Source organism: Oratosquilla oratoria, chromosome 25 (genome assembly GCF_046742065.1).
Source record: "Oratosquilla oratoria isolate Oo_2021 chromosome 25, ASM4674206v1, whole genome shotgun sequence".
NCBI lineage: Eukaryota > Metazoa > Arthropoda > Malacostraca > Stomatopoda > Squillidae > Oratosquilla > Oratosquilla oratoria.
In genome coordinates, this window is record NC_134801.1 from 12,518,136 (window position 1) to 12,536,348 (window position 18,213).

Here is an 18,213-nt window from a genome sequence, read left to right on the forward strand (position 1 = left end):
TGGTGGCGGCGGTGGCGGTGGTAGTAGTGGAAGGAACATTGGAGCACACAGGGTCCGTGCCACCTGCCTGCTACCAGACTCAACCCTCCGCCAGCCCCCTCCTTGCTGCATCCTTCCTGCCAGGCCCCACATGCCAAGTTCCAATTCCACACACCAGGGCCGATGGCAACGGAGCGAGTGGTGGTGACTGTGTTGAATATGGTCATGACGCTGGTAATTCAGTTGGCAGCCCTTTTGCTGTAGTTGTTGTTTGTGTGGTGGCTGTGTGGTGGTGGCTGTGAGATGAGGGGAGAGGGCGTGGAGCCGGCCGGCCGGCAGGGAGAGGGACCCTGCCCCCTCACATGTGGTGATGTCACAACCTGGCCAGGCAGCAGCAGCAGCACTCACAAGCCACACACTGAGATCAGCATGACAGGTTTCCACACAGCTAGAGTTGAAACACACCACGCCTCCCTGAAACACAAACTACAAGTCACCCCATTAAGTTTCCCTATTATATAATGGCAGACTCAAAATTTTTCTAATCTCCATTTTTTATCACCCCCAACATTATTAATTTGTGAGTATACCATCATTCTAGTATAGAGTTAACTCCATTGAAATCTGGCCCTTTGTTTTGCACCAATATCTTACAGTCTTTTTCTATTTATTACCAAACAATATCATTCTGCTATACACAGACATCTGCCCTTTACAGGCTTAAGTCCATATTTCAAATAAATTAAAAAGAAAACCCAAACAGCTAAATATACAACATGGAATGATATGAAGAGTTCTGGATGTCAATGTTCTTAAGAGAGTGGGAGAGTGTCAGATAATTTTTTGGTACAAGGGAAATTGAGATTGATGGATAAGTGAGGAAAGAGGAAAAGGGCAGAAGGTAATAGAAGAAAGAGTAGTGAATGGTGGAATAATGAGGTGTAGATAGTCATAGAAGAAAGTATATGTAGATTGCAAAATATGAACATGAGAAGTACACAACAAATACAAAAATACCCCTTATTGGAGTAATGACTGCATGTTATTGTGCAGTATTAACTGAATAGCACCATGAAACCAATACCTTAGCAACTGTTTTGGGGCCCTATGGACTAGAGCCATACATCATTTTGTCAATGTTAGAGTAAAATACTCATAAGAGGAATGATGTTACTTTTGTACTGTGACTATCCCTCTGCTATGTTGTTCCCTCTTAAAACTGTTCTGTGCCACTTCTTTGAGTATATATTTTCCATTTTACCTCTGTCCCCTGTGGCAGGGAGAGGAAAGAATTCTGCCACTGAGCTTCCTTCCCATGTGGGTCATATTTTGGCAGCTAAAGTGGGATGGAGTGATGGGAGTAGATATCCTACTCTCTGAAAAGTTATATCCTACTAAAAGTCAAGGCATAAGAGGCTCTGGGAGATTTGCAACCAGAAACCGAAGGTTTGGGTTTTTTAATGTGGTCACATGAGAATAAAAGGGAAGAGATAGGCAGTATGTTTGTGAAAAGGAAAATGGATGTGTTAGCATTAAGTGAAACTAAGTTGAAAGGGAGGGGTGATTTTGAGTTTGGGAGTATAGTGGGGAGGGGACAAGGGAGGGAAGGAGTGGCTCTACTAGGAAATGACAGGATAGAAAACTGTATGGTGGAGTGGAAGTATCTTCAAGGTTAATGAGGATAAAGGTGAAACTGGGATGGGAGATGTTGAGCTTTGTAAGCACATAAGGGTCTGGTAGTGAAAAGAGTGCAGAGGAAAGGAAGGCTTATTGGATAACTTTAAATGAGTATTTGCACAATTTTGGGAAGGATATAAATGTAGTAGTATTGGGAAATCTCAATTCTAATGTACAGGATAAACCAATACTGACGGATGGAGTGGTTGGGAAGTTGGAAATGCCAGGTAAAAATCATAGTGGAATGTTGATGATAGAGATGTGTTAAGAAAGTGAGCTGATAGTTACTGCAGTGTTTAAGAACAAAGTCATGTACAAGTATACATGGGAAAGCTGGTGGAGGGGGTGAGGTTGATATTTATAATGTATTAATGGACTATGTAGTAGTATCCAAAAGAAGGATAGGAGGAATTCAAGGGAGAGAATGGAAAAATATCAGATCATTTCTTGGTGGAAAGTAAGTTGAGAAAGAAGGAAGGTGGAGAAAGAGAAAGGGCAGAAGTTAGAGATGTGCATAGAGTCAACTTTTTAAATGATAAGGAAAAGGAGCAAGAGTACAAGGAGAAGCTGAGAGAAGTGTGGGACATGGTGAAGAACAGAGTAGGAGCAGAAGAGGGATGGGGTGTTTCTTTAACCATCTCCAGTCCCCAGCCCATTACCCTTGTGTTTACCTCTCACACCACCCCATCCATGTATAAATTTATTGGGTTGTACAGGAGGTAAATGCAAGAATACTGGGCAGAGGATTGGAGATGGTTAGAAATAATGGAGAGAAGTGATAAGTGATTTGCAGACAATACTGCACTTGCAGCAGGGTCAGAGGAGGGATCAAGGCAGTTAGGGATGGAGCTTGGGAAGGTGTGTGATAGGAGACAGTTCAAGGTAAACGAGGATAAAAACAAGGTGATGAAATCTACAAAGGGAGAGTATTGAAGTTAGCTGAGAGTAAATCTTAAAAGAGAGAGTCTAGAGGAAGTGGACAATTTTAAATATTTGGGTTTGCATGTGGCATTAGGGATGGAGGTAAATTATAGATTGAAAGGAGAGGATTGGAAAGTGTCATGGCACCTGGAAATGGATGCAAAGAGAAGCTTATGTGAAGGGATGATTGTGCCAATGACACTTTTGGGCAGAGACTTAGGAGTTTAAGGGAGGCAGAAAGGAGATTAAATATGTTGAAGATGAAATGTCCGAGAAGTATAGTAGCGCTTTATATAAAGTTGGATAAAGTGAGAAACGAGGTGGGGTGGAGAGCGGGGGTAGAAAAGGAGATGGCAGATAGGGCTGATGAAAGAGTATTAGGTAAAATATTTGCATTTTTCCAATCTTGTGGTACCTTTCGTTCCTTGAGTGAGCAATCTATTATTTTATATATCTTGTCCTCTAGCTTATCTATACATTCTCTTAGTATCCAATTTGCAATTCTGTCTGGACCGTGTAATTTTCTGACATCAAGGTATATGGGATAAGAGGAAAGCTGTTATGAGCAGTCAAGAGTTTTTATGTGACTAGTAGAACTTGTGTTAGAATAAAAAATGAAAGAGTGAGTGGTTTGAGGTAAAGATGGGACTTTGCCAGGGATGTGTTATGTTGCCTTGGCTGTTCAATTTATACATGGATGGGGTGGTGCAAGAGGTAAATGCAAGGGTAATGGGCAGGGGGTTGGAGATGGTTAAAGAAAATGGAGAATAGTGGGAGATAAGCCAGTTGTCGTTTGCTGATGACACTGTGCTTATGGCAGGATCAGAGGAGGGTTTGAGGAAGTTAATGACTGAGTTTGGGAAGGTGTGTGAAAGAAGCAAGTTGAAAATAAATGTGGGTAAAAGTAAGGTGATGAGATGTACAAGTGGAAAAAGTGGCAGCAGAATGGAAGTATTAAGGGAGGATGGAGGAATTCGATAGTTTTAGATACTTGGGTGCAAATGTGGTGGGAAAGGGAGTGGTGGAGGTAGAATGTAGATTGAGAGAAGCAAGTAAATATGTTGGGGGGATTAAAAAGTGTAATGAGAAATAGACATTTGGGAATGGATGATAATAGGAGATTGGACCCAGTTGTATTCACCTAGTATCTTACGGGAAGGGGAGCCAAGCTCATGGTGTCTCGTCTTTGTATCTCTCCAAATCCAGTTTGCTCTTAAATTCTGTTTTTGCACACATTGTTTTTTCATCCAATTTGTTCCATACAACCACTATGTGGGGGAAGCTCTTCTTTTTCAGGTCTCTTCTATAATTGTCCTTTTTAAGCTTCTTTCCATGTCCTCTTGTGTTTCTTTTATCCCAATCTAATAAGTCTTCTCTCTCAAGGACTTCCATGCCTTTCATAATTCTGTAGATGGTCAACAAGTCACCTCTTTCTCTTCTCTGTTCCAGAGTCGGCAACTCCAATTTTAACAATCTTTCTTCATATGATAGTTTTGTTAGTTCTGGGGCCATCTTCATAGCTGCTCTCTGGATTCTCTCAATCTTCCTTATATTCTTTTTTTGTACTGGGTGATCATAGTGTCGTTGCATGCTCCAATTTAGGCCTTATCAATGTGATTAGTATTTTCTTTACCATTTCTTCATCCAAGTAGGTAAAAGCCACTTTCATTGATCTTAGTAAGTTATAGGTTTTGCCAACAATTTTGTTTATATGTTTATCAGGGGACATATCTTTTGTGATCACTCCTAGGTCTTTTCAGATCCCTCGACTTTTTTTTCACAAATTTCATATCTTCCTGATGTCCTTTTTTACTTTTTCCAAACTCCATTATGCTACATTTTTACGTTGAATACCACTTCCAACTTCTGACTCCATTCCCAAAGCCTCTACAGATCTCTCTGTAACGAGTCCCAGTCCATTTCAGTACTCACCTTCTTTAACAATTTTGCATCATCTGCAAAGAAGCTCATTTAACATTCCACTCCCTCGTCCATGTCATTTACATAAAAGGCAAACATTATTGGAGCCAGCACTGATCCTTGTGGGACTGCAGTAATTACCTTTTCACAAGTAGAATTTTTATCTCCGAGCATTACCCTCATTTTCTTCCACGCAAAAAGTCCTCCATCCATTTCAATAGTTTACCTTGTATTCCTCCTATGGTTATTACCTCTTCCCAAGTAAAAGTTTATCTCTGAGCACTACCCTCATTTTTCTTCCATGCAAAAAGTCTTCCATCCATTTCAATAGTTTACCTTGTATCCCCTCTATGGTTTCCAGTTTTCCTATTATTTTTTTGTGAGGGACTTTATCAAAAGCTTTTTGTAGATCTAGGAAAGCACAATCACAAAGGAGTGAATGTGCTAACAGCACTGTATGGGGTAGAAACATGGAACATAAGAGATGAAGAGAGTAGTTTGAATGTGTTTAAGACGAGATGCCCGAGAAGTATGATAGGGGTTCCTAGGCTGGATAGAGTAAGAAACTAGGTGAGGAGGAGAACAGGGGTGGAAAGGGAGTTGGGAGATACGATTGAGGAAAGAGTATTGGAATCGTTTGGACACATGGAAAGAATGAGTGGTGGATTAGTAAAAGAGGTGTGAAAGGCAGAGGTGGAAGCAGTGAACATGAGGGAGCAACCAAGGATGAGAGGGATGGATGGGGTAAAAGGAGCATTGGGAAAGAGGGAATGTCTGTTGAGGAAGGACAGGATAAGATAGAAGATAGGGGTGAATGGAGAATGGTTATGTATGGATGATGCTGTGATGCATGAAGGGGAGTGCTTGGGGAATGGGGGTTAGGGAGTATGTGTGAAAAATAGAGACATGCTAAAAGTATTTCTCCCTGTATTCTCCATTTCTGCATGAGGGGATGGAGAGGGGGGTTGCCAATTTAGTGAAGCACCCTTGCTGTGGATGTGCTGTGTCTTGCAACACTGCTTCTGACCCAGGGCAGTGGGTGAGATGCAGGAATGACACATCATCCAGAAGGAGCCAAGATAAGAGGGAGGGGGGTTGATAGGAGTGGAGCATGTGGGGATGGAATAGGTGGGAGTGGATTTTATGCCTTTTTTTTTTTGGGGGGGGGGGGTTAACTTCCTTGTAAGGGAGAAAGAGCCTTTGGTTTATGTAATACTTTGTTCTCATAATTGTAAAGAATATGTCTGTGGAGATATTCTAGAAATCTACTGATGTTATTAGCAACATCTGGTATTTCAGTCAATTTGGCACCATGGGAGGGTATAATCACTGCCTCGAGGTAGAATGTTGTTCAAAGATTTGGGAACCACACAATCTCTCTGCCTGACTTATTTTTCTTTTATATGTGTCACATGTATTTTCACAACTTTATTCTTTGTATGTTCCTTGTAAACACAACCACACCATTACTACATGTGTTGCATGTAGTTTTGCAAATTCTTTATTTGAATTTTCCTTATAAAAGGAAATTATCTTTTTTACACTTGTGTCACAAGCATTTACACAGCTTCCACCTTTGTATTTCCCTTGTAATAGGAATTTTACATATATATATACCAGTATGTATATTATATATATATATATATATATATATATATATATATATATATATATATATACATATATGCATACTGGTATGTACTTACCTAGTATCTTACAGGAAGGGGAGCTACACTTGTGGTGTCAGTCTCTGTATCTCGCCATATTTGCTCTTAAATTCTTGTATTGTTTTTATCCACACTATTGTTTCATCTAGTATGTTCCATACATTCACCACTCTGTGGGGAAAGCTGTTTTTTCAGGTCTCTTCTGCAACTGTCCTTTTTGAGGTTTTGAGTTTCCTTCCCTGTCCTCTTGTGTTTCTCTTATCCCAATTTACTAAGTTACCTCTATCAAGGATTTCCACACCTCTCATAATTCCGTAGATGGTCAACAAGTCACCTCTTTCTCTTCTTTGCCAGAGTCAGTAGTTCTAGTTTTGACAATCTTTCTTCATATGACATTTTTGATAGTGTTGGGGCCCTCTTTGAAGTTGCTCTATGTATTCTCTCAATCTTTCTTATATTCATTTTAGATGATGAAAGCAGGTAAGGCACCTGGTCTGGATGGATGTCATGCAGAATGTCTGAAAAAGGGAGGTTCAGTGATGGTGGACTGGTTGGTGAGGTTATTTAATGTTTGCTGGAGAGAGGGTAGAGTACCGGAGGACTGGAGTAGTGCCTGTATAGTTCCTCTTTACAAGGGAAAAGGGGACAAGTGTGAATGTAGTAATTTCAGAGGGATTAGCCTGTTGAGTGTAGTAGGGAAGGCTTATGGGAGGATCTTAATTGAGAGGATTAGGAGAGGAACAGAAGGAGTAATTGGTGAGGAACAGTGTGGATTTAGGACGGGTAGAGGTTGTGTAGATCAGATCTTTGTGGCAAGACAGATATGTGAGAAAGCTATAGGAAAGGGGAAGGATGTTTTTTGGGCTTTTATGGATCTGGAAAAGGCTTATGATAGGGTAGACAGAAAGGCACTGTGGGAGGTTATGCAGATTTATGGGATAGGAGGAAAGCTTTTGGGAGCTGTTAAGAGTTTTTATGAGAGTAGTAGAGCATGTGTTAGGATTAGAAATGGAGAGTGAGAGTGGTTTGAAGTAAAGGTGAGACTTCGTCAAGGATGCGTTATGTCGCCCTGGCTGTTCAACTTATACATGGATGGGGTGGTGCGAGAGGTGAATGCTAGGGTAGTGAGTCAGGGATTGGAGATGGTTAAAGATAATGGAGAAAAGTGGGAGGTGAGCCAGCTGTTGTTTGCGGACGACACTGCGCTTGTGGCAGGGTCAGAGGAGGGATTGAGGAAGCTGGTGGCAGAGTTTGGGAGAGTATGTGATAGAAGAAAGCTAAAGATAAATGTGGGTAAAAGTAAGGTGATGAGATGTACAAGGGGTGAAAGTGGCAGTAGAATGGAAGTGAACATTAAGGGAGAGCGACTGGAGGAAGTGGATAGTTTTAGATACTTGGGTGCAAGTGTAGCAGGAAAAGGTGGAGTGAAGGTGGAGGTAGAATGTAGATTGAGAGAAGCGAGTAAATGTCTTGGTGGTTTAAAGAGTGTAATGAGGAATAGACATTTGGGAATGGATGCGAAGAGGAGACTGTATGAAGGAGTGATTGTGCCAACAGCACTGTATGGGGCAGAAACGTGGAACATAAGAGAAGAAGAGAGAAGGAGTTTGAATGTGTTTGAGAAGTATGGTGGGGGTTACTAGGCTGGATAGAGTGAGAAATGAGGAGGTGAGGAGGAGAACAGGGGTGAAAAAGGATTTGGGAGATAGGGTTGATGAAAGAATATTAGGATGGTTTGGACACATGGAAAGAATGAGTGAAGAAAGACTAGTAAAAGAGGTATGGAAGGCAGATGTGGAGGGAGTGAACATGAGGGGACGTCCTAGGATGAGGTGGATGGATGGGGTGAAGGGGGCTTTGGGGAAGAGGGGAATGTCTGTTGAGGAAGGAAGGGAGAGGACGGAAGACAGAGGTGAGTGGAGAATGGTTGTATATGGATGATGGGGGGTGGGGTAGTATGTGTGAGTAAATTTTGACGCAGCCCGAAGGGATTTCTCCCCGTCCTCGCCTTATATGCAAAGGGGGACGGAGAGGGGGGGTCGCCGATTAAATGAAGCGGCCTTGCTGTGGATGTACTGTGTCTTGCGACACTGCTTCTGACCCAGGGCGGTGGGCAGGGCGGTGGGCAGGGTGCAGGGATGACCCGTCATCCAGGAGGTGCTCAGATGAGAGGAAGGGTGGGAGGGATGTGGAGTGTATTTAGGGATGAAATGGGTGGGAGTGTTTTTATGCCTTTCCCTTTTTGGCTACCTCCCTTGGAAGGGGGAAAAAGCCTTGGTATATGTATGTATTTTAGTACTGGGTGACCATAGTGTTGCTGCATACTTCAAGTTAGACCTTGTCATTGTGACTAGTATTTTATCATTTCTCCATCCAAGTAAAAGCAAATTTTAGTGATCTTAGCAAGTTAAGTTTCACCAACAATTTTGTTTATATCTTTGTCAGGGGACATATCTTTTGTGATAATCACCCTCAGGTCTTTTTCAGATCCCACTTTCTTTACTTCCTTTTCATCAAGTTATACTGTCCTGATATTCTTTTTACCTTTTCCAAATTCCATTATGTTACATTTATTATATATATATATATATATATATATATATATATATATATATATATATATATATATATATATCCTTAGTCGTATTTACCTAGTAGTACTAAGTAGTAGTACTACTAAGTTACATCCAGCGTTTGACACATCTGCTAAGGGACCCAATGGAATCTCTCCTAAAGGATTGTATGGTTACATTGCCCTCTCTTAACCCAGATTTGGTTAAGATATTGATCAGATTTAGGCATTGGCTATAAGTGGTTAGTGCTGATATAAAGTGTTTTTGCAAATTAGTGTAAAAAGTCAGGATAAAAATGTCTTTAGATTTTTTATGCCTGGTGAAATTAGAGTGAAACACGAGATTCAATAGAATTATTTTTGGTAACACTAAGTCCATTTATTCTGAATGCCACTATTCAACACCATTTAAGTAAATACCCTGATTGTGAAGTTGTTCAAGATTTGAAAAGAGATATGTACGTTGATAATTGGTTCAGTGGAGCCGATACTGTAGAAGTAGTAGCTAGCAAGTATAGCACAGCATATATTATGGTTGATACCAATATCTCTCAAGAAACTTTCTTTTAATAGTGTTGTAATAAATTCTAAGTTTAGAGAAAAAATACATATTGTAAGGGATGAAGTCAATATTGTATTAGGTCTTAAGTGGTCTAATGATATTGATGTACTTTCTTATTCCAGTTTCAATTTTGATTCTACTGTTGAAATTTCATATACTAAAAGAACTGTACCGAGTCTGATAGCTAAGATTTTTTATCCTTGTGGCTTTATCAGTCCCTTTATTATGTATGCCAAGATTTTATTTCAGGATATTTGGAAATTAGGTTTATCTTGGGATGAAGGGTTACCAGTTGACTTGGAAGACAAATTTAAGAATTGGGGAGAAAGTAGGCAAGATTTAAATTTACTGAATATATATAGTTATTTGGTTAATGTACCTTGGAAAGGTATTAAGCATATTGAGATTCATGGATTTGGAGATACCTCTAGAAAAGGTTTTGGGGCTTGTGTATACATTAGAGTTTGTATCAATAATAATAGTCAATCATCATTGGTCATAGCTAAAACTAGAGTAGTGCCAATTCAGAAACTCCCCATTCCTAAATTGGAACTTATGGGTGCATTATTTTGTGCTAGATATGTAAAATTTATTGTAAATGGTTTAGATTTTGAGAAAAAAATAAAATTACATGTTGGATAGATTCCACTATTGCTTTAGGAAAGATAAGAGTAATTCAGTGATAAGATATGTACATGTTAACAACAGAGTTAGAGATTCAACAGTTGACCCTTCCTAGTTTTTGGCATCACTGTTGGGGAGTAGATAATCCTCCAGATTTAATGACTTGAGGTTTGTTAGCAGAAGAACTTGTAGACAATGACTTCTGGTTTTATGGTCCTAGTAAATTTGCAGATCCCACATTTATCATTCAAGATAGTGATACTCATACAGACTACAATGTGACTGTGGACCACAAACTTGAAGATGACTTAGTATGTCGAACTGTTCACTCTGCTACTTCCATGTTTGATGTAGAGAGGTACAATAATCTTAATAAGCTGTTAAGAAATTTTGGATATGTTTTAAGGTTTAACACAATTGTAAAGTTAAATCATTAGGGGTTCCTATAAAAAATACTGATTTCACTGTTAAAGATTTAGATAATGCTAAGACAAGATTAATTTATGTTATTCAAAGAGAAGAATTATCCATTGAAATTCAGGCTTTGTCTAAGCAAAGGTCAGTCTGTTAGAATTCTAAATTAAGAAATCTAGACCTATTTATTGATAAAAATGGTGTTGTAAGGATTAAAGGTAGATTTCAATTTTCTGATTTATGATTCCAAACACCCAATAATTCTTCCTAAAGGACAATTTTCTATTGTTTTAGTGCAGTTTCAACATAAGTTATTACAACATGCTGGTGTTGATAGTATTATTTCATCACTGAAAACTGAATTTTATAAGTTTAGTTTAAGGAGAATAACCAAAACTTTAGTAAAAGAGTGTTTAAATTGTTGTAGGCATGACAGCCGTCCATGCAGTCAACCAGCTGCACTCTTACCAGATCTGAGAGTTAGTCCAGCACCCCCTTTTTCTGTTACAGGAATAGATTTTGCTGGCCCATTATTTAGTGCTGATTTTCCAAGAAAGAAATTTTATATATTACTTTTCACTTGTGCTGTAGTTAGGGCAGCACATCTTGATCTCACAGAGTCTATGTCATTGGTCGATTGTATGCTGACTTTAAGGAGATTTGTAGCTCGTAGAGTTATTCCAAGTGTAATTTATTCAGATAATGCAAAAACCTTTGTTGCATCCTCCATGGGAGTACAAAGGGTATTTGGACACTTAGCACCTAAGAAGAGGTTCAATGTGCCAAGGTCTCCATGGTGGGGAGGATGGTTCAAGAGATTTGTTGGGTCAGTTAAGTTAGCGTTAAGAAAGACTTTGGGAGTAAAGTGATAAACCAGATTTAGTGATAAACCAGATTTAGACCATTATCTAACTCCTTCCCATTTTATTTATGGTAGAACTATAACATTTAACCCCCCTGTTGATATCAAACCACATACTGTAACTTCTGAAGAGTTAATTAGTCAAAAAAGATTTTGGACTTGTGGATTAGAACACTTCTGGAATATTTGGAGGAAAAATGATCTAGCAAATCTCTCCCCTGTTGAAAAGGGATTTAACCAGAAACGGAAATTAGAAGTTGGTAGCATTGTACTAAACAAGGAAGACAATATGCCTAGATTGCAGTGACCTATTGGAGTGATTGTAAATGTATATCCTGGAAGGGATGGTTTAATTTAGTGTAGATGTTAAAACTAGAAAGGGTGTAATAGATCAATTCAGAGACTACATGATTTGGAGATAAATTCTCATTTGTCTAATGTTTTAAAGGATACTTCTGAACCAGTAGTTGGTAATCCTGAAGTGGGAATGGATACAACTGCTGAGGAGTTATCAGATCAGATTTCTAATACAAGTGTTATTGATGATAATGTGTGTTCAAGGAGAGGTCGTCCCATTAAGAGGCCTCAAAAACTAGATTTTTGAAATGTCTATACTATGAAGGTATTGAATCCTTTAAATTGATTTGCATATTTATTTTAAGTGCTTAGGAGGTCATGATTTACTCTGTGCTGATTTCAAGAAGGGTTGTTTAAGTGGGTACATGGTCTACCTCACCTACTTATTAACTTGTGGGTACATGGTCTACCTCACCTACTTATTAACCACTTCAATACGGGACTTAAATCTCGCGGGCAGCAGCCAATGCCAGCCGTACGACGTAACGAAATAATATTCGCATCGTAAAATATAGTCGCCGCTTATATCGATCGTTCTCTCTTTCACCCGCGAATTTTGAAAACCACAGAGAATGGGATTAAGGGCGCATTTGGGAGAATGTAAAAACACAGGGGCGACTACAATAAATATAATCAAGACGCCGATATGGCAGCGTCGCGAATCCACTTGCTCCTCATGACGCCTACGTGTGCGGCACCGTATGGAAGGGGTTAACTTGTGTGACATCCTTTCATTGAAATGTAGTTAACTTGTGGAAATAAGTGGCTTTGCCCCTTATGGTGGGGAGAATGTTAAAGATTGTATGGACAAGGCTGCCAGAGTTTATTTTAGCTAAGCCCTTTACTTGGGCTCTAAAGTCATTGCAGGTTTTGTTAGTTTAGAAGCGGGAATGAAGACATTCCAAAACTATTTTAGTTGTAATGTTGTACATTTATTGTTTGATCCTTAGTAAACTATCAATAGATTAAAATATTATAACTTTATTCATGATTTGTCAAACTCAAGGAAAATTCAATTTGTTAAATAGCTATATGTTGGAGAAGATTGCTGGAGAAATTTTATCAAGAAAATATATGAATTCAAAATGGAAAAGGAAGACGAGTTTAATTGCCACCACCTAAGAAAATGCCTTTGGAGAGATGATAATGGAGGAGAAGGCAGTAAGGGGAAGATGGGCAGAATATTTTAGGGAGTTGCTAAATGTGAAGGAGGATAGGGAGGGAAAGATAGTTGCAGTGGGAAATGCTAAGAAAATGACCGTGATGAGTGAGGAAAATGGAGGAGAAATAAGGAAGGATGAAGTGAAGGCAGCAGTTAAGATGATGAAAGCAGGTAAGGCACCTGGTCTGGATGGATGCCATGCAGAATGTCTTAAAAAAGGAGATACAGTGATGGTGGACTGGTTGGTGAGGTTATTCAATGTTTGCTGGAGAGAAGGTAGAGTGCCAGAGGACTGGAGGAGTGCTTGTATAGTTCCACTTTACAAGGGAAAGGGGGACAAGTGTGAATGTAGTAGTTTCAGAGGGATTAGCTTAAGTGTAGTTGGGAAGGCTTATGGGAGGATCTTAATTGAGAGGATTAGGAGAGGAACAGAGGGAGTAATTGGTGAGGAACAGTGTGGATTTAGGACGGGTAGAGGTTGTGTAGATCAGATTTTTGTGGTAAGACAGATATGTGAGAAAGCTATAGGAAAGGGGAAGGATGTTTTTTGGGCCTTTATGGATATGGAAAAGGCTTAGGACAGGGTAGACAGAAAGGCACTGTGGGAGGTTATGCAGATATATGGGATAGGAGGAAAGCTTCTGGGAGCTATCAAGAGTTTTTATGAGAGTAGTAGAGCTTGTCATCCAGGAGGTGCTCAGATGAGAGGGAGGGTGGGAGGGGTGTGGAGTGTATTTAGGGATGAAATGGGTGGGAGTGTTTTTATGCCTTTCCCTTTTTGGCTACCTCCCTTGAAAGGGGGAAAACCCTTGGTATATGTATGTATGTATGTAGTAGAGCTTGTGTCAGGATTAGAAATGGAGAGAGTGAATGGTTTGAGGTAAAAGTGGGACTTTGTCAAGGATGCGTTATGTCACCCTGGCTGTTCAACTTATACATGGATGGGGTAGTGCGAGAGGTAAATGCAAGGGTAGTGGGTCAGGGATTGGAGATGGTTAAAGAAAATGGAGAAAAGTGGGAGGTGAGCCAGCTGTTGTTTATTTACCTAGTTGTATTTACCTAGTTGTATTTTGCGGGAAGGGGAGCTATGCTCGTGATGTCCCGCCTTTGTATCTTGCAGTGTCTAGTTTGTTTTTAAACTCATGAATGGTTTTTGCGCATACTATTCCATTGTCCAGTTTGTTCCAAGTGTCCAAAACTCTATGAGGAAAACTGTTTTTCTTCAGTTCTCTTCTATAGCTATGTTTTTTTATTTTCTTTCCATGTCCTCTTGTGTTTCTTTTGTCCCAGTTAAGTAAGTTCTCACTATCGAGTACCTCTGTGCCTTTCATGATTCTGTAGATGGTCAATAGGTCACCTCTCTCTCTTCTTTGCTCCAGTGTCGGTAACTCCAGTTTAGCCAATCTCTCTTCGTATGATAGGTTTGCAAGTGCAGGTGCCATTTTTGTAGCTGCTCTTTGGATTCTTTCTATTTTCTTTATATTCTTTTTGGTACTGGGGGACCACAATGTCGCTGCATACTCTAATCTAGGCCTTATCAATGTAACCAATATTTTTTTCATCATGTCTTCGTCCAAGTATGTAAACGCCACTTTTATTGATCTTAGCAAGTTGTAAGTCTCCCCGACAATTTTGTTAATCTGTATATCATAGGACAAGTCGTTCGTGATAATTACTCCCAGATCTTTTTCGGATCCTACTTTCTTTACTTCTTTGGTTCCAATTGTATATTTTCCTGATATTCTGTTTTTGCTTTTTCCAAACTCCATTATGCTACACTTCTTAGTATTAAAGTCCACTTCCCATTTCTGACTCCAGTTCCATACCCTATTTAGATCTTCTTGCAGTGCTTCACAGTCCTCATCAGTTTCTATTTTCCTTAGCAATTTGGCGTCATCGGCAAAGAAGCTCATGTAGCAGTTCACGTCCTCATCCATGTCATTCATATAGATAGCAAACATTATTGGTGCCAGCACAGATCCTTGCGGTACTCCACTGATCACCTCTTTCCAATCTGAATATTTTTCTCTGAGCACTACTCTCATCTTTCTACCAGTCAGAAAGTCCTCTATCCATTTTAGTAGGTTTCCCTGTATTCCTCCTATGTGTTCCAGTTTTTTTAGTAGTTTTCTGTGTGGTACTTTGTCAAAGGCTTTTTGCAAGTCTAGGAATGCACAATCAGCCCATCCATTTCTTTCTTGCACTATGTCTATTAGTCTTGAGTAAAAGCATATTAAGTTTGTGGAGCATGATCTTCCTTGTCTGAATCCGAATTGTCTTGGGTTTAATATGTCATTGTCTTCCAGATGTTTTACCCATCTATTCTTGATTATTTTCTCACAAATTTTGGCTATGGTGCTTGTTAGTGATACTGGCCTATAGTTGGTGGGTTCTTCTTTGTTTCCTCCTTTGTGTATTGGTACAATGTTAGCGTTTTTCCAGTCCTCGGGTATCTTTCCTTCTTTGAGTGAGCTGTTTATTAAGATGTGTATTTTGTCTGTTAGTTCTTCTTTGCACTCCTTTAGAATCCAATTTGCAATACCGTCCGGGCCATGTGATTTTCTGACATCCAGCCTTGATAAATGTTCTGATATTTCCTTTAGTGATGCTGTAAACTCATTCATGAGGGGAGATTTCTTGTTTTTGTCTATGTCACAATTTGGTATTTTCTCTCTGGTGAAAACAGATTTAAAGTGATTGTTCATGACTTCGGCCATCTCTAAATCTTCTGTGTATTCTATGTTTCCTTGGCATAGTTTCACCAATTCCTGTTTGTTTTTAAGTTTACCATTCACATACCGATAGAATAGTTTGGGTTGCTCTTTGCATTTGTCTATAATATCCTTCTCATGGTTCCTTTTCTCCTCTCTTCTCACATTAACATACTCATTTCTATAGTTAACATAAATTTGCCATTTGCTTTGTTTTTTGTCTTTTCTCCACTTTTTCCAAGCTCTGTCCCTTCTGTCTTTTGCCTCACTGCATCTTTTGTTGAACCAACATTTAATGTACTCTCTCTCTCGCTTTTGTCTTGGTACATGCCTGTTTACCCCTTCATTGTAGTTTTCCATCAATATATTCCATTTCTCTTCCACTGCTGTTTCTTCCCTGTAAAATATTTCCCAGTTTGCATTCCGGAAGAATGTCTTTAGTTTTGTAAAGTCTGTTTTGTTGTACCTCAGTCTTCCTTTCCTATGCTTTTCGTTCCTCTCTATGTCTATTTCTTCCTTTAGTATAGTTTCGATGAGTACATGGTCACTCTTTCCAATTGGTGTCTCATACTGGACTTTATGCACTATTTCAGGCTCTGTTGTAAATATTAGATCTAGTTTCGATGGCTCTTCATTATTTCTGTACCTTGTGATGTTCACTGACCCATTGGGTCATTGTGTACTCCATGGTCATATCTAGCAGTACATTGCCCCACGAGTCATCTCCTCCTTGCACTGTCATGCTGTCCCAACAAATTTCTTTGCAATTGAAGTCCCCCATAACTACCAGATTACCCTTACCCATTAGTATCTCATTGAGTGATTTTCTTGTGTCATCTAGCATTTTTGTATGTTCGATTTCTTTCCAAGCGCTTGTTTTTGGAGGCACATAAGTCACCACAAACTTTCTACTTTTCATATTCTTGCCTTCGACTTTTATCATGATCAATTCAGCATTACCTTTGCCCTCTGCAATTTTTGTCACCTTTAGGTCTTTCTTGGCCAAGAACATGATTCCCCCTCCCTGTTTCTTGTCCCTGTTTTTTATCCAGTAGTTGTATAAACCTTGTCCGATAACAGTGGATGGTATTTCACCTCTTAGTTTAGTCTCTACAATTCCCATTATGTCTGGTTTTGCTTCTAACAGATAATCATTGAGTTCGTTCAGTCCCGAAATTAGTCCGTCAATGTTGGTATAGGCCACTTTTAATTTTCTTCCTTCTCCCTGGTTTCTTCTTCCCTTGTTTTGTTCGTTTTGAAGCGCCATTGTCTTAATCTCAAGTCTATTACTCTCCACTGGAATTCTTTGCATTCTGTCTCCGATCTTTTCAAGTTTTTTTCCTTTGCTTCTTCTCTTAGTGCCCTTTCTTTTTCTAATTCCTCAGTACTCATTTCTCTTTTTATCCATATCTTATTGTATTTTTCACTCTTTGCCAAGTTACCTACTTTTTCAAATATGTCTTCTACTACCACTTGTGACCTTAGTTTTATCTTTAGAGGTCGATTCCTATCCTTAGTATAGCGACCAATTCTGTAAGTCTCTTCTAAGTCTGTGCCTGAATCACTGTCTCCCCCCTGAATTTCATTAAGGATTTCTACTGCTGTCTCTTTTTCTTCTTTTTCTCTCATGTACCTCGCCAATCCTTGTTTTTCTTTAAGCCCATAAACCACAATACATTTCTTCCTATCTACTGTGTCCCTGACCCAATTTGCTTTTTCGTTAATCACTTGAATGATTGTGTCTTTTGCATTATCTTGCATTTGCTGCTTGACTATTTCTTTGAAAGCAATTTCTTTATTTTCAATATTTTCTTTCCACTTCTTAATTTCCTGGATACTGTCCCCACCTAAGTTTTCTTCGATCTTTTGTGTCAATTCTTGTAATTTGTTGTTCACTTCCTGCTTTAGATTTTCGCTATTGTTATTATCATTAGTTTTCTTCTTTTCATTATCATTCTTCAGTTCATTTATGTCTCTTTTCATTTCTTTAATTTCGTTTGTAAGATCCAAGTTAGCTTTTCTCAGGTCAGAAATTTCATGGTTAGTCTTAGATAAACAATCAATTAAACCAATGACCTCTTTTCTTAAGTCCATGATTTCATTTTCCCACCGAGTCCTATTTTTGCTCATTTCTCTCTCTATCTCTAATAATCTACTTAAGTTCTTTCTTTCGTACTTACCAAACCCTAAGAAATCATTGTCATAACACGTGCTCTGTTGATTGTTTACATCGCGGTTCAGTGGATTGCCGCCAGATGGCTCTGATTCGCAACTGGCTTTCGAGTCGTTTTCATTCATTTTTGCTAATTTCGAGTTAACACAATTAACTAGCACTGCATAGATACCATTTCGGGCACTCACGTTCACTCCCCACCCCTACAGTACAAACCAGGTTTTCCTTTTTCGTCGTAAATCCTCTTCTTCTTGGTCGCGCGACGACAGCGACGACGGGCGGTGTTGCTTCGATGAGCAACGTTTGTGGACGACACTGCGCTTGTGGCAGAATCGGAGGAGGGATTGAGGAAGTTGGTGGAGTTTGGGAGAGTGTGTGATAGAAGAAAGCTGAAGATAAATGTGGGTAAAAGTAAGGTGATGAGATGTACAAGGGGTGAAATTGGCAGTAATCTGGAAGTGAGCATTAAGGGGGTACGCGACACCTGGAGGTCATTTTCTAAAATATTTAGAGTAAAGAGCTGAAACTTCTCAGGTAAATAGGTATCCATATTGCCTACATTTTAGGTGAAGCAGAATGATGTATGTACACATGTACACATGTACACATGTA

At 39.3% G+C, this 18,213-nt stretch overlaps 1 protein-coding gene across 1 annotated transcript in view; it reads right to left on the reverse strand.

Moving 5' to 3' along the window:
* Positions 1–283: 283 nt before the first annotated feature.
* Positions 284–18,213, reverse strand: part of LOC143038780 (serine/threonine-protein phosphatase 2B catalytic subunit 2-like) — a 172,453-nt gene continuing 154,523 nt past the window's right edge. Inside the window, exon 14 of the mRNA XM_076208318.1 lies at positions 284–453. The gene's annotated coding sequence lies outside the window, so the exon portion shown is untranslated. The remainder of the gene's footprint in view (positions 454–18,213) is intronic.